Raw genomic sequence first — 17177 nt, forward strand, 5'->3', positions numbered from 1 at the left:
CATCTACAATGATCAAATCAATTCCGATTGGCCAGTTCTTGCGGCTCCGGAGGGTATGTTCAGATGACAATGACTTTGAGAACCAGGCTAGGGAGTTAAAAGTTCGATTTTTGGAACGGGGATATAGCCAACGCTCAATAAAAAGGGCTTATCATCGGGCCAAGTATACATCTAGGCATAATGCCCTTTACTGCTCTAAACCTAATATACCTGACAAAACTGTCAGATATATTACTCAATTCCATGGCCAGGCAGACTTGATGAGATTTTATCTCTCCAAATCCTGGTCTATTCTCCAGGCTGATCCTGTCTTATCACAATATATTGGCAATGCCCCCAGTATTACATACAGGAGAGCAAGAAATTTGGGCAATTATCTTGTTAGAAGCCATTATGATCACGTCTCCACAATTCCTTCCTTTTTGTCCCTTTCAAAAGCCCCCTCTGGGTGTAGACCCTGAACTAAATGTGTGGCTTGCCCGAATGTGTTAAAAGCAAAGAACTTTTCAAACTCTAAAGGGACTAAGGAGTATGAAATTAAAAGTGCAATAACTTGTGAAACCAAAGCGGTGATATACCATGCCACCTGCCCATGTGGCTTGATCTATGTAGGGATGACGACCAGACAATTAAAAGTTCGCGTCCGCGAACATGTTTGCGGAATTATAGCAGCAAGGGAAGCCGATGACACCATCCCTTTAAAAACTCTGCCGAAACATTTTAAACAGTTCCATGATTGTGATGCATCCCAACTTATAGTAATTGGGATCGATACAATTAAACCCAATGAACGGGGTGGTAAAATTAGTTCTCGTCTGGCCATGCTAGAAACTAAATGGATTTGGACACTGGATACTGTTTCCCCCAAGGGATTAAATGAATATCTATCCTTTGCTTCCTTTTTATGAAACTGTACTTTCCACCACTTTTTAACCTTTTTAATCAAATATTTTTTTATGTGTTTTACTCTTTTTTAAAAAAAAATTTTTTTTAGATTCTGTAGTACCGCAATTGACTACGATACTATTACTTGCTTCCTGTCTTCCGGTCTATCGAGGTATCCTGTTTCTACTGGAGTTTTGATAATGGACACTGTGATATATCCTACCCTGGACAGAACCCTGGGATTCCCGGACTGCTGTGACCACTTCTTCAATCGTTGCAATAATTATTCTTTTTTCTTTGCTTTTCTTTTGTCCCTCTCTTTCCCCCCCCCCCTTTTTTCATCATTAATTCATTATTATTTTTTCCTTATTGTATTTTTTGCTGGTTATTATTATTATTATTATTATTATTATTATTATTATTCTTTTTGTAGGCTACATATATTTTAGTGATTATATTTAATAGTAATGTTTATTATTGTGTTGTCTTTTGCAAGTACTTATTATTATATATTTTTTGCTGTGGTCTCTGTAATTCTGCTGTGCTATTTGCACGTTCCCCTGTGGAGTATGTGTCTCTGCGGTGATTACCTTTTTGCCCCTGTGATCCCATGCTGCGATGCACTCTGCCCGCCGTATATACTTACAGGTACTTCTCCCTGTGGATGATACGCCTCTGGCTGTGCGCATGCGTGGTCTGCGTCCTCGGGCTCCGGGGCGCCGCGTCACTGTGGCCTTGGTAACGCCGGATCCATCATGCCGTGCGTCCGGTCACGTGATTCGGCGCGCTGGGGACTCCTGGACCTCCTGACTGCGCATGCGCCGGCGGTGCCCGGGCTGTGTCATCCACTGGGTTAGTTCTCCTATAAATATCAGATGTTAAACACCACTTACCAATCCCCCTGACGAAGGAATTTCAACCGAAACGCGCGTTGGGGCACGTGTGCACGCTGACACCGATACTATAAGGTACCCTTTGTGCCCGGACTATTACAACTAATTAACCCTTTTCTGATATATGGTACGTCTGGGACTGTTGTCCTATTTTCACATTGGTTTCCCCTTCCTCATCCCCCTCTACTTAGTACTGGCACTATCTCACTTTATTTATCATTTTATTGATAATATTATTATGCGGTGGCTGTATGACATTGGTCTCAGATATTAGCCACGTTTTTTACTTAATACACTGTGGGACCCTTTTGTGCTTTACCATTAGATATTTTCCCTCCCCTTTTTGGCTGTGACACTTGTGCACTTTATAATATATATATATTTATATTTTTTATTTTTTCGTTTGATATTGCACTCTTCAGTACTTTTTTTCTCATTTTTTATAAGTATTTATTTCACTGTTTCTACATCCCAGGATCGTTTTTTACCATTTTTTATCTTTTTTAATTCCGGACACATTGTTTAATATATATTATATCAGGTCTTTTTTTGTACATGAATTATTTGGTACCTTAGTGGTTGTCTCGTGCTACACCTTTTCCTTATATAATTTTGTAATAAAAAATGTATTTAAATATTTTTATATTGTTTTATTTTCTGTGATTTGATTTGCTACTGCCTCAATAAAGATACACCTATTCGAACTCCGTGCTGGTATCTCTCTCTCCTTCTTTGGTTCATTCTCTGGGTGTGGTGTTTGTTCCCTTTCCTATCCTCGGCATATTCAGTAAGTCGGGCCTCACTTTGCTAAAATCTATTTCATCTCTGTGTTTGTATTTTCATCTTTACTCACAGTCATTATATGTGGGGGGCTGCCTTTTCCTTTGGGGAATTTCTCTGAGGCAAGGTAGGCTTATTTTTCTTATCTTCAGGGCTAGCTAGTTTCTCAGGCTGTGCCCGAGGCGCCTAGGTCTGGTCAGGAGCGCTCCACGGCTACCTCTAGTGTGGTGTGATAGGATTAGGGATTGCGGTCAGCAGAGTTCCCACGTCTCAGAGCTCGTCCTATGTTATTAGTAGCTATCAGGTCACTTTGTGTGCTCTTAACCACCAGGTCCATTGTGGTTCTGAATCACCAGTTCATAACAGTACTGGAGGCCCAAAGTACTAATGCTTCTCAATAGAGGGAAAAGAGAAGTTCTGAGACCATTTTTTTTTCTCTGCACTGTGTTTTGTCTTTCTTTTCCCCTAGACATTTGGGTGGTTCAGGACACAGGTGTAGTGATGGACATTAAAGGTCTGTCTTCTTGTGTGGATCATCTCACTGCAAGAGTACAAAATATTCAAGACTTTGTGGTTCAGAATTCTTTGTTAGAACCAAGAATTCCTATTCCTTATTTGTTTTCTGGAGATAGAGCTAAGTTTCTGAGTTTTAAAAAAAATTGTAAACTGTTTCTGGCTTTGAAACCCCGCTCCTCTGGTGACCCAGTTCAACAAGTTAAGATCATTATTTCTTTATTACGTGGCGACCCTCAAGACTGGGCATTTTCCCTTGCGCCAGGAGATCCTGCATTATGTAATATTGATGCATTTTTTCTGGCACTCGGATTGCTTTATGATGAACCTAATTCAGTGGATCAGGCAGAGAAAAATTTGCTGGCTCTGTGTCAGGGTCAGGATGAGGTAGAGATATATTGTCAGAAGTTTAGGAAGTGGTCTGTGCTCACTCAGTGGAATGAATGTGCGCTGGCAGCAATTTTCAGAAAGGGTCTCTCTGAAGCCCTTAAGGATGTCATGGTGGGATTTCCCATGCCTGCTGGTCTGAATGAGTCTATGTCTTTGGCCATTCAGATCGGTCGACGCTTGCGTGAGCATAAAACTGTGCACCATTTGGCGGTATTATCTGAGCATAAACCTGAGCCTATGCAGTGCGATAGGACTTTGACCAGAGCTGAACGGCAAGAACACAGACGTCAGAATGGGCTGTGTTTTTACTGTGGTGATTCCACTCATACTATCTTTGATTGTCCTAAGCGCACTAAGCGGTTCGCTAGGTCTGCCACTATTGGTACGGTACAGTCAAAATTTCTTTTGTCCGTTACTTTGATCTGCTCTTTGTCATCCTATTCTGTCATGGCATTTGTGGATTCAGGCGCTGCCCTGAATTTGATGGACTTGGAGTTTGCTAGGCACTGTGGGTTTTTCTTGGAGCCCTTGCAGTATCCTATTCCATTGAGAGGAATTGATGCTACGCCTTTGGCCAAGAATAAGCCTCAGTACTGGACCCAGCTGACCATGTGCATGGCTCCTGCGCATCAGGAGGATATTCGCTTTTTGGTGTTGCATAATCTGCATGATGTGGTCGTGTTGGGGTTGCCATGGCTACAAGTCCATAACCCAGTATTGGATTGGAAATCAATGTCTGTGTCCAGCTGGGGTTGTCAGGGGGTACATGGTGATGTTCCATTTCTGTCTATTTCATCATCCACCCCTTCTGAGGTCCCAGAGTTCTTGTCGGATTACCGGGATGTATTTGATGAGCCCAAGTCCAGTGCCCTATCTCCGCATAGGGATTGTGATTGTGCTATCGATTTGATTCCTGGTAGTAAGTTTCCTAAAGGTCGACTGTTTAATTTGTCTGTGCCTGAGCACGCCGCTATGCGGAGTTACGTAAAGGAATCCTTGGAGAAGGGTCGTATTCGCCCGTCGTCGTCGCCATTGGGAGCAGGGTTCTTTTTTGTGGCCAAGAAGGATGGTTCGCTGAGACCTTGTATTGATTACCGCCTTCTAAATAAAATCACAGTCAAATTTCAGTACCCCTTGCCGCTGCTGTCTGATTTGTTTGCTCGGATTAAGGGGGCTAGTTGGTTCACCAAGATAGATCTTCGTGGTGCGTATAATCTTGTGCGTATTAAACAGGGCGATGAATGGAAAACAGCATTTAATACGCCCGAGGGCCATTTTGAGTACCTGGTTATGCCATTCGGGCTTTCTAATGCTCCATCAGTGTTTCAGTCCTTTATGCATGACATCTTCCGAGAGTACCTGGATAAATTCCTGATTGTATACTTGGATGATATTTTGGTCTTCTCGGATGATTGGGAGTCTCACGTGAAGCAGGTCAGAATGGTGTTCCAGGTCCTGCGTGCGAATTCTTTGTTTGTGAAGGGGTCAATGTGTCTCTTTGGTGTTCAGAAGGTTTCTTTTTTGGGTTTCATTTTTTCCCCTTCTACTATCGAGATGGACCCTGTTAAAGTTCAGGCCATTTATGATTGGACTCAGCCGACATCTCTGAAGAGTCTGCAAAAGTTCCTGGGCTTTGCTAATTTTTATCGTCGCTTCATCAATAATTTTTCTAGTATTGCTAAACCGTTGACTGATATAACCAAGAAGGGTGCTGATGCGGTCAATTGGTCTTCTGCTGCTGTGGAAGCTTTTCAGGAGTTGAAGCGTCGTTTTTCTTCTGCCCCTGTGTTGTGCCAACCAGATGTTTCGCTCCCGTTCCAGGTCGAGGTTGATGCTTCTGAGATTGGAGCAGGGGCTGTTTTGTCGCAAAGAAGTTCTGATGGCTCGGTGATGAAACCATGCGCCTTCTTTTCCAGGAAGTTTTCGCCTGCTGAGCGTAATTATGATGTTGGCAATCGAGAGTTGCTGGCCATGAAGTGGGCATTCGAGGAGTGGCGTCATTGGCTTGAAGGAGCTAAGCATCGCATGGTGGTCTTGACTGATCACAAGAACTTGACTTATCTCGAGTCTGCCAAACGGTTGAATCCTAGACAGGCTCGTTGGTCGCTGTTTTTCTCCCGTTTTGACTTTGTGGTTTCGTACCTTCCGGGCTCTAAAAATGTGAAGGCGGATGCCCTGTCTAGGAGTTTTGTGCCCGACTCTCCGGGTTTGCCTGAGCCGGCGGGTATTCTCAAAGAGGGGGTAATTTTGTATGCCATCTCCCCTGATTTGCGGCGGGTGCTGCAAAAATTTCAGGCTAATAGACCTGACCGTTGCCCAGCGGAGAAACTGTTTGTCCCTGATAAATGGACGAGTAGAGTTATCTCTGAAGTTCATTGTTCGGTGTTGGCTGGTCATCCTGGAATCTTTGGTACCAGAGATTTGGTGGCTAGATCCTTTTGGTGGCCGTCTCTGTCGCGGGATGTGCGTTCATTTGTGCAGTCCTGTGGGATTTGTGCTTCTAGCTAAGCCCTGCTGTTCTCGTGCCAGTGGGTTGCTTTTGCCCTTGCCAGTCCCGAAGAGGCCCTGGACACATATCTCTATGGATTTTACTTCAGATCTCCCCGTCTCTCAAAAAATGTCGGTCATTTGGGTGGTTTGTGATCGCTTCTCTAAGATGGTCCATTTGGTATCCTTGTCTAAATTGCCTTCCTCCTCTGATTTGGTGCCATTGTTCTTCCAGCACGTGGTTCGTTTACAAGGCATTCCAGAGAACATCGTTTCTGACAGAGGTTCCCAGTTTGTTTCGAGGTTTTGGCGAGCCTTTTGTGCTAGGATGGGCATTGATTTGTCTTTTTCCTCGGCTTTCCATCCTCAGACAAATGGCCAGACTGAACGAACCAATCAGACCTTGGAAACATATCTGAGATGTTTTGTTTCTGCTGATCAGGATGATTGGGTGTCCTTTTTGCCTTTGGCTGAGTTCGCCGTTAATAATCGGGCCAGCTCGGCTACTTTGGTTTCGCCGTTTTTCTGCAATTCTGGTTTCCTTACTCGTTTCTCTTCAGGGCAGGTTGAGTCTTCAGATTGTCCTGGTGTGGATACTGTGGTGGATAGGTTGCAGCAGATTTGGACTCATGTAGTGAACAATTTGACATTGTCCCTGGAGAAGGTTCAACGTTTCGCTAACCGCAGGCGCTGTGTGGGTCCCCGACTTCATGTTGGGGATTTGGTTTGGTTGTCATCTCGTTATATTCCTATGAAAGTTTCCTCTCCTAAGTTTAAGCCTCGTTTCATTGGTCCGTATAGGATTTCTGAGGTTCTTAATCCTGTGTCTTTTCGTTTGACCCTTCCAGCTTCTTTTTCCATCCATAACGTATTCCATAGGTAATTGTTGCGGAGATACGTGGCACCTGTGGTTCCATCCGTTAATCCTCCTGCCCCGGTTTTGGTTGAGGGGGAGTTGGAGTATATAGTGGAGAAGATTTTGGATTCTCGTATTTCGAGAAGGAAACTCCAGTACCTGGTTAAGTGGAAGGGTTATGGTCAGGAAGATAATTCCTGGGTCTTTGCCTCTGATGTTCATGCTGCCGATCTGGTTCGTGCCTTTCATTTGGCTCATCCTGGTCGGCCTGGGGGCTCTGGTGAGGGTTCGGTGACCCCTCCTCAAGGGGGGGTACTGTTGTGAATTCTGTGGTCAAGCTCCTCCCTGTGGTCATGAGTGGTACTTCGGCTGGTTCTGTCTATGAGCTTCCTCTGGTGGATGTGAGTGTGGCTGCGGCTTCTGAGTTTCCTTCCTCAGGTGACGAGGTTAAGTCGTTAGGTGCTGCTCTATTTAACTCCACCTAGTTCTTTGTTCCTGGCCTCCAGTCAATGTTCCAGTATTGGTCTTGCTCTCTCCTGGATCGTTCTTGTGGCCTGTCTTCACTGCATAAGCTAAGTTCTGCTGGTGTTACTTTTGTTTGCTATTTTTTCTGTCCAGCTTGCTATATTGGTTTTTCTTGCTTGCTGGAAGCTCTGGGACGCAGAGGGAGCACCTCCGTACCTTTAGTCGGTGCGGAGGGTCTTTTTGTGCCCTCTGCGTGGTTGTTTGTAGGTTTTTGTGCTGACCGCAAAGTTATCTTTCCTATCCTCGGCATATTCAGTAAGTCGGGCCTCACTTTGCTAAAATCTATTTCATCTCTGTGTTTATATTTTCATCTTTACTCACAGTCATTATATGTGGGGGGCTGCCTTTTCCTTTGGGGAATTTCTCTGAGGCAAGGTAGGCTTATTTTTCTATCTTCAGGGCTAGCTAGTTTCTCATGCTGTGCCCGAGGCGCCTAGGTCTGGTCAGGAGCGCTCCACGGCTACCTCTAGTGTGGTGTGATAGGATTAGGGATTGCGGTCAGCAGAGTTCCCACGTCTCAGAGCTCGTCCTATGTTATTAGTAGCTATCAGGTCACTTTGTGTGCTCTTAACCACCAGGTCCATTGTGGTTCTGAATCACCAGTTCATAACAGTTACGTAAATAAGGCAGCACACTGCAGCGCTGAAACATGCAAACATGAAACACGAAAATTGAACTACATTACTGCACTAGAAATATGAAAAATGAGAGCGTTTAGCACATAAAAATGGCCAATTTTATGTGTACCTGGTAGCCACATTAGGGCATCTCTCTTATACCAGGTCCTAAACTTGCCTTTCCTCGCTGAGAATAAACGTCTCCATCTGAATGGGTGTTTCATGTTTGCATGTTTCAGCGCTGCAGTGTGCTGCCTTATTTACATAACTATATACAAGTTGGCAACTTTAGGTTCAGCACCTGTTCACACTTAGTCTATGTTTGGATGTGACGGTCAGGTTTTTGAAATGTATTCTGTAGCCTTTTGATTGAGCACTCCGCCTCCTAGCCACATGTGTTTTAATTACAGCAGGTCCAATACCCCTCCACAGAGAGAGAGAGAATTTTAGTCTAAGAAGAGGTTTCACATTTACCCATTCAGATGGAGAAGTTTATTCTCAGCGAGGAAAGGCAAGTTTAGGACCTGGTATAAGAGAGATGCCCTAATGTGGCTACCAGGTACACATAAAATTGGCCATTTTTATGCGCTAAACGCTCTCATTTTTCATATTTCTAGTGCAGTAATGCAGTTCAATTTTCGTGTTTCATGTTTGCATGTTTCAGCGCTGCAGTGTGCTGCCTTATTTACTTAACTATATACAAGGAAGTAAACAGTGACACAGGGACTGACGGAGGTAAAGCAGTGACAGAGGACTGACGGAGGTATAGCAGAGACACAGGGACTGACTGGTGTACTGCAGCAGAACAGGGACTGACGGAGGAATTGCAGGGACACAGGGAGTGACGGGTGAACTGCAGCAGTGCAGGGACTGACGGAGGCACTGAGGGAACACAGAGGCTGGCAAGCTACTGGAAAGACAGGATTAATCCTAAGTCAGAGGGAGACGAACTCACAGAGACCATGGGAGGCCAGGAGCACATGAAGGAACAAATGATAAACAAGCACACAGGGAAGGCAGGAAGCAGTTTAAATACCTAGTCAGTGGAGCACTTCCGTGTACCAGTCCTCCAGAATAATAGAGAGGAAAATAAGGAGCGCCGACTTCTGGGTACTAGTCCTCCAGGACGAAAGAAGAGACGAAGAGGAGCGCTGACAGAAGATCAGAAGTGCGCTCGCGCAGCACTGAACCTGGTATGCGCGTGCACGGGAAGAACGCTGCAGAAGGAGAGTCTCGCCGGGACGCTGAAGACGGGTAAGTATGACAGGGCAGGGGAGGCGGCAGCAGCAGTATGATAGGCACCTGTCCATGCTGCCAAAAGCACCAATATCTGGTTCAGAAACAACAGTATCACTGTGCTAGATTGGCCAGCAAACTCGCCTTATCTTAACCCCATAGAGAATATCTGGGGTATTGTAAAGAAGGACATGAGAGACACCAGACCCAGCAATGCAGATGAGCTGAAGGCTGCTATCAAAGCAATATGGGCTTCCATAACACCTCAGCAGTGCTACAGGCTGATCACCTCCATGCTTCACATTGATGCAGTAATTCATACAAAAGGAGCATTGATCGAGTATTGAGTGCATTTACTGAACATACATTTCGGAATTTAAAATAATTTTTCAAGCTGTTGTTATAAAGTATTCGAATTTACTGAGATAATGACTTTTGGGTTTTCATTGGCTTTGAACCATAATCATCAACATTAACAGAAATAAACACTTGAAATAGATAGATGACTTTATATGATATACAGTGGGTATGGAAAGTATTCAGACACTTTAAATTTTTCACTCTTTGTTTCATTATAGCCATTTGGTAAATTCAAAAAAGTTAATTTTTTTTCTCATTAATGTAAACTCTGCACCCCATTTTGAAAAAAAAAACAGAAATGTAAATTTATTACAAAAGAAAAACCGATCATTTTGACGAGAGTCATTTTGACCAGAGTGCCCAAACTTTTACATGTCACTGTAAGCCAGGTCAGTTAACTGAATTATATCGAACCAGAAACCAGCCCCGGTAGCATGTGAAGTTCATTTTTTTCACATTAATGAACACTCTGCACCTCATCTTGACTGAAAAAAAAACAGAAATGGAGACATTTTTGCAAATTTAATAAAAAAGAAAAACTGAAATATCACATGGTCATAAGTATTGAGACACTTTGCTCAGACACTCATATTTAAGTCACATGCTGTCCATTTCCTCGTGATCCTCATTGACATGTTTCTACTCCTTCATTGGAGGCCAGCTGTGTTTAATTAAATTGATAAGACTTGATTTGGAAAGGCACACACCTGTCTATATAAGACCTCACAGCTCACAGTGCAACAGGTCAAATGAGAATCATGAGGTCAAAGGAACTGGCCAAGGAGCTCAGAGACAGAATTGGTGCAAGGCAAAGATCTGGCAAAGGTTACAACAGAATTTCTGCTGTACTCAAGGTTCCAAAGAGCACAGTGGCCTCCATAATCCTTAAATGAAAGAAATTTGGTACCACCAGAAGTCTTCTTAGACCTGACTGTCCAGCCAAACTCCCAGTCGTGGGGGGAGCGCCTTGGTGAGAGAGGTAAAGACGAACGCCAAAATCACTATGGCTGAGCTCCAGAGATACAGTAAGGAGATGGGAGAAAGTTCCACAAAATCATCTGTCACTGCAGCCCTCCACCAGTCGGGCTTTTATGGCAGAGTGGCCTGACGGAAGCCTCTCCTCAGTGCAAGTCATATGAAAGCCTGCAAAGAGTTTGCTAAAAATCACATGAAGGACTCCCAGACTATGAGAAATAAGATTATTTGGTCAAAATGATCTCTAAAATGCCTAAAGTTAAAGATGGCACATTATCTTTGTATTTTAGGCAAAAAAAAAATAAGCAGTCACTTTTTACATTTTGAAAATTACAAAAAGGAAAATGAAAGGATGCCTAGTAGCACCTCCTTTTGAAAGTATCATAGCTTGTAAATGCTTTATATATCTAGCCAAGAGTTATTAAACTGTTTTTTGAGGGATTTCATCCATTATTCCTTGGAAAATTCTTGCAGTTCTATGAAATCCCTGAGTCGATTTGCACTGCTATTTTTAGGTCTAGCTGCAGATTTTCAACTGCTATTTTAGATTAGGGAAATGTGAGGATCATTGTAAGATCTTCAGCTTGCGCCTTTGGAGGTAGTCTATTGTGGATTTTGACGAGTGTTTAGGATCATTATCGTTTTGTAGAAGCCATCCATTTTCCAACTTCAACTTTTTGCAGATGGTGTTATGTTTGCATCAAGAATTTGCTGAAATTTCATTAAATACATTCTTCCCTCTATCTGTGGAAAATTTCCCTTGCCATTGGCTGCAACACAACCCCAAGGCATGATTGATCCACTCCCATGGTTTATACTTGGCGAGATGTTATTTTCCTGAAATTCTGTGACATTTTTCCTCTCTCCACACATACCTTTGATTGTTGTGGCCAAAGAGTACTATTTTAACATCATTGGTCCACAGGACTTGTTTCCAGAATTCATCGAGCTTGCTTAGATGTTCCTTTGCATCCTAATGATGCTGAATTTTATGGTGAGGATGCAGGAAAGGGTTTCTTCTGATTACTCTTCCATGAAGGCCATATTTGTGCAGGTGTCTCTGAATAGTTTAACAATGTACCACAACTTCAGAGTCTGCTAAATCTTTCTGAACGTCTTTTGCAGTGAAACATTGGTTCTGATTTGCCTCTTTAGCAATCCTATGAACAGCTCTCATTGAAATTTTGCTTGGTCTTCCAGAGCTGTAGTTGACGTCCCTTGTTCAAGTAACAGGTGCATCTCATAAAATTAGAATATCATCAAAATGATAATTTATTTCATTTCTTCAATACAAAAAGTGAAACTCATATACAATGGGTACGGAAAGTATTCAGACCCTTTAAATTTTTCACTCTTTGTTTCATTATAGCCATTTGGTAAATTCAAAAAAGTTAATTTTTTTTCTCATTAATGTAAACTCTGCACCCCATTTTGAAAAAAAAACAGAAATGTAAATTTATTACAAAAGAAAAACCGATCATTTTGACGAGAGTCATTTTGACCAGAGTGCCCAAACTTTTACATGTCACTGTAAGCCAGGTCAGTTAACTGAATTATATCGAACCAGAAACCAGCCCCGGTAGCATGTGAAGTTAAACCAAGAACACGGGTGTGGGGATTCTTGAATAGAGATAAAAGAGCATCCCAAGGTTAAATAATATATTTAATCGCCTTAAAGACACATTAGACAAAACACTATATACTCAATGGATATACATACACAATGGTCAGATATGCAAGTACAGGTCACATTTGCACCTGTGTTGCTAACATCTTGCTTCATGGGCTTGCTGAACCCTGCAGTGCATTTGTTCCAAGATCTGGGCAGGTAAGTGTTGCTGCCTTTTTTCTGCTGTTGTAAATTTAATTTTTGAAGCCCTTGAGTCTTTAGTGGCTTTGCTTGGCATGGGTTACGAGCTTACGTATTTTGGCCAAAATATCAACCAATACCTCACTATTTTTGTATATATTTTTTGCACTATATTTTTTAGGGTGCAGCCAAGCCCAAACACGTTTGGTCTCGCATGAGGGGTGTTCGCACTGGGATGGATTGAGAGTGTGCTTTCCAGCCTGCTTTATCAAAAAGTAGGGGCGTGACTAATAGGCTGTGAACCAGACACTATGCAGTACCATTGTGTGAACAACGCCCTATGTGGGCCTTCATTGTGCAATTGTATACTGGGCAGTCACCCCACCAGGAGTGGGTAGGTGGAGAGTGGCTGTTGATCTGGTATTTTGCACCTGTGTTGCTAACATCTTGCTTCATGGGCTGGCTGCACCCTGCAGTGCATTTGTTCCAAAATCTGGGCAGGCAAGTGTTGCTGCCTTTTTTTCTGCTTTTGTAAATTGAATTTGATTGCCATGCATAGACTTTTGTGTTCTTTCTGTCACATTACGATTGAGTAAACTCACAAAAAAAGATTTATTTGCTTGAGGAGACCACTTTTTTCTTTTATTAAATATAAACTTGTTTTCAAGAGACTTAGCAATTGCAAAATGTGACAGGCGTACACTAAGGGATGAGGAAGTGGATGTGCTGATGCGAATGCACGCAGATGCCGAGGACATGGGGCGGGTGCAACAACACCATTTGCTGGAGCACAAGAAATATGCCAGTGGACAACGGCAACTTTAGGATAAAGAGGAGGATGATGAGACACAATTGCCTGCCACTAAGTCTTGTTGTTGTTACGACACTAAATCAGGAGGACCAGGGTGCGTTGGAGGAAGATGAGATGATGTATAAATATATGTGTGGTCAGTTCAAAGGACTGGTGCATGACTTATTCCTTCCAAGGACCATACTAAGAACAAGGGTGCACTGAAAACAGGTGGAAGAAAGGTGATTTCGGCAGCTAAATAGGAAAGGATTCATTACAATTAGAGCATTCAGAATGTTGAATGCCCTACCACAAGAGGTAGTAATGGTAGACACTATAACAGGTTTTAAAAAAGGGCTGGATGATTTCCTGAATACACATAACATTGCGTGTTATAGGTAATTAAGTGACAAAATGAACAATTCGTGGAGAAAGGTTGAACTTGATGGACCTACGTCTTTTTTCAACCTATGTAACTATGTGACCTGGAAGCTGACCTGCAGAGCGAGGCTAGCATTGCTGAAGGGGAGAGATCGGCCGCAACAAAACAGATAGCAAGAGGTAGTGGGGTGACCAGTTTTAGAAGGTGAGCAACTGTTCTGCAGAGCACCAACAGTACTTAATTTCTCTGTCAAACAGTTATTGGTTATCCAGTCTAGGACATTTTTGAAGAGAGTTCTGAGACAATCAAAACTGCCTTTTGCAACCTGTGCCATGCAAAGATCAGACAGTTCCTGACCACTAAGAACCTAACCACCACCAGCATGATCAGGCACATGTCATCTAAGCACCTGATTTGGTGGGTAGAATGCCTGGGTCCATTATTGGTACCATCAGGTTATATCACTGCTTCTTCCCCTGTGCTAGGTGCTTCCCAAAACGCTGTCCAAAATACTGGTGCAGATGACTCCTGCCCTGCACCTATCCTTGCACATTCTGACTTACCATCATCAGCGACTTCCACATCCTTGTCCCAGGCCAGCATTTAGCAGTCCTTACCAAAGACTTTCGAATGAAAAAGAAAGTTCCCAGCCACCCACCCACAGGCCCAAATGCTAAATGGGCACATTTCCAGGCTGCTTGCCATGGAAATGTTGCCATTTAGGCTGATAGACACAGAGGATTTCTGCCAATTCAAGCCTGCAACGGTCTGTTGGTACTCAGTCCCCAGCCACCACTATTTCTCCTGGTGTGGCGTCACTGATGTGCCGTCGCGCAGATGTCAGTGAGTTGAACATAGTTCATTAGCTGTGAATCCCCAGGACCTTTCTGACGACACCGTGAGTGTGAGAACTTTCTCACGCTCGCAGTGATCTCAGTCAGGTCATGAGAGTTCAGTGGGATACACTGAGCAGCGGTTTGTGTCAGACTGTATAGTCGCATCATGCAACAATGCAGTCTGCCATCTAGATGTAGCAGAGCTAGACCCATCGTGAAACAAATTAAGTATTATCTTCTCGGTGGACAGATAAGGAATATTGTTGTTTATTATTTTAATTCTGTGGACTGAGCGATAAAGTGTGTATGGTTTAATTTTGATTCATTAAAGGAGTCTGTGTCATTCTTTCAATTAAATGACTTAATCCTGGGTGTGTGTTTATTTACAATGTGACTATAGGATTAGTAATGGATAGGAGTCTTATAGACACCTCTCCATTACTAATCCATGGGCTTGATGTCACTGGACAATACAAAGGTGACATTAGATCCACAAATATGAACTCCACTTGCCACCACCACAGGGCAAGTGGGAAGAGCCAAGCAAAACACCAGAATTGGTGCATCTTATAGATGCGCCTTTTCTGGGGCAGCTGTGGGCTGCTATTTTTAGTCAGGGGGGACAGTATCCATGGCATTCTCTCAACCTTAGTATACCAGCTCCAATTATCTGCTTTAGCTTGGCTGGTTGTCAAAAAAAGGCAGAACCCCATGTTGTTTTTTTAAATTATTTATTTAAGTAAATAAAAAATATGGTGTGAGGACCACTCTATTCTTGACAACCAGTATTGCTGAAGTTGACAGCTGAGGGTGACTGCCCTTATCAATAACACAGAGGAATCCCACATCATTTTTTTGTCTGTTTAGCGCAGGTGGTGGCTGATGAATACTCCCATCAGCCACCGTCTGCTCTCAACTGTTAATAGTTGAATACAAATCTCAACAATGTCCCCTGCTAGTGCTTATTGCAGTCCGAGCAAGGGACAGTGATTTGATCTGTTCTCACTTCAGCGCACGGCTGTGGGGAATAGCATGAACAGTACTGCTAATTCCAAGGCACTGGTACATGTCACACTGAAGACACACAGATGTCATCCATGTGTAATCAGTGTGCACATGTGCAGAGCATTTTTGGTGCCAATGCTGCTACCGGAAACACTGACATCTGAAAGAGCCCTTAATGAAGTTGATCACTTACCAAACTTTGTCAAACTTTTGATGATTTTTAAGGAAAAATTTCTGGAATCTGAAGATGAATACAAATGTGTAATGTTCGTGCCAAATTTGAGATTGGCGAATGTTTTCTGAACAAGTTTGCTAATTTCCAGTTCCCGCCTTGTACCAGCTTGTGTCCAGGAACATCACCCGTGTCCTTACCAATATACTTTATGGCATTATCCATTTAATGACCAACACATGGACAAGCGCTTGCGAACAGGGATGCTACTTTTCCCTGACGACACACTGGATGAACATTGTGGAGGCTAGGGACAAGTAACACCCTGGTATTTTATCATGTGCTCTCGATGCCGAAGATTGCTGGCCCTACTTCAATTAGGGTTTCCTCCACCTCCTAAAGTAGTTCCTACACCCCTGTTGTGAATTCTGTGGCAGAGCTCCCTCCTGTGGTCACAAGTGGTACTTCGGCTGATTCTCTCTGTGAGCTTCCGTTGGTGGAGGAAAGTGGTACTGCGGCTTCTGAGTTTCCTTCCTCAGGTGATGTGGTGAAGTCGTTAGGTGCTGCTCTATTTAACTCCACCTAGTGCTTTGATCCTGGCCTCCAGTCAATGTTCTAGTATTGGACCTGTTTCATCCTGGATCGTTCCTGTGGCCTGCTGCTCTGCATAGCTAAGTTCCTCTTTGCTATTTTGTTTGCTGTTTTTTTCTGTCCAGCTTGTCTATTTGTTTTTTCTTGCTTGCTGGAAGCTCTGGGACGCAGAGGGTGTACCTCCGTGCCGTTAGTTCGGTACGGAGGGTCTTTTTGCCCCCTTTGCGTGGTTTTTGTAGTGTTTTGTGTTGACCGCAAAGTTACCTTTCCTATCCTCGCTCTGTTCAGAAAGTCGGGCCTCACTTTGCTAAATCTATTTCATCTCTACGTTTGTCTTTTCATCTTAACTCACAGTCATTATATGTGGGGGCTGCCTTTTCCTTTGGGGTATTTCTCTGAGGCAAGGTAGGCTTATTTTCTATCTTCAGGCTAGCTAGTTTCTCAGGCTGTGCCGAGTTGCATAGAGAGCGTTAGGCGCAATCCACGGCTGCCTCTAGTGTGGTTGGAGAGGATTAGGGATTGCGGTCAGCAGAGTTCCCACGTCTCAGAGCTCGTTCTATGTTTTTGGGTTACTGTCAGGTCACTGTATGTGCTCTGACCTCTATGTCCCTTGTGGTACTGAATTATCTTATCATAACAGTACTGGAGGCCAAAAGTACTAATGATTCTCAATAGAAGGAAAAAAGAAGTTCTGAGACCATTTTTTTTTCTCTGCACTGTGTTTTGCCTTTTTTTTCCCCTAGACATTTGGGTGGTTCAGGACACAGGTGTGGACATGGACATTCAGGGTCTGTGCTCTTCAATGGATAATCTCGTTATAAATGTACAAAAGATTCAAGATTTGGTGGTTCAGAAGCCTATGTTAGAACCAAGAATTCCTATTCCTGATTTGTTTTATGGTGATAGAGCCAAGTTTGTGAATTTCAAAAATAATTGCAAACTGTTTCTGGCCTTGAAACCTCGCTCCTCTGGTGACCCAGTTCAACAAGTGAGAATTATTATTTCTTTTTTGCGTGGCGACCCTCAAGACTGGGCATTTTCCCCTGCGCCAGGAGATCCTGCATTAAGTAATAT

Source organism: Ranitomeya imitator, chromosome 4 (assembly GCF_032444005.1).
Source record: "Ranitomeya imitator isolate aRanImi1 chromosome 4, aRanImi1.pri, whole genome shotgun sequence".
Classification (NCBI taxonomy): domain Eukaryota; kingdom Metazoa; phylum Chordata; class Amphibia; order Anura; family Dendrobatidae; genus Ranitomeya; species Ranitomeya imitator.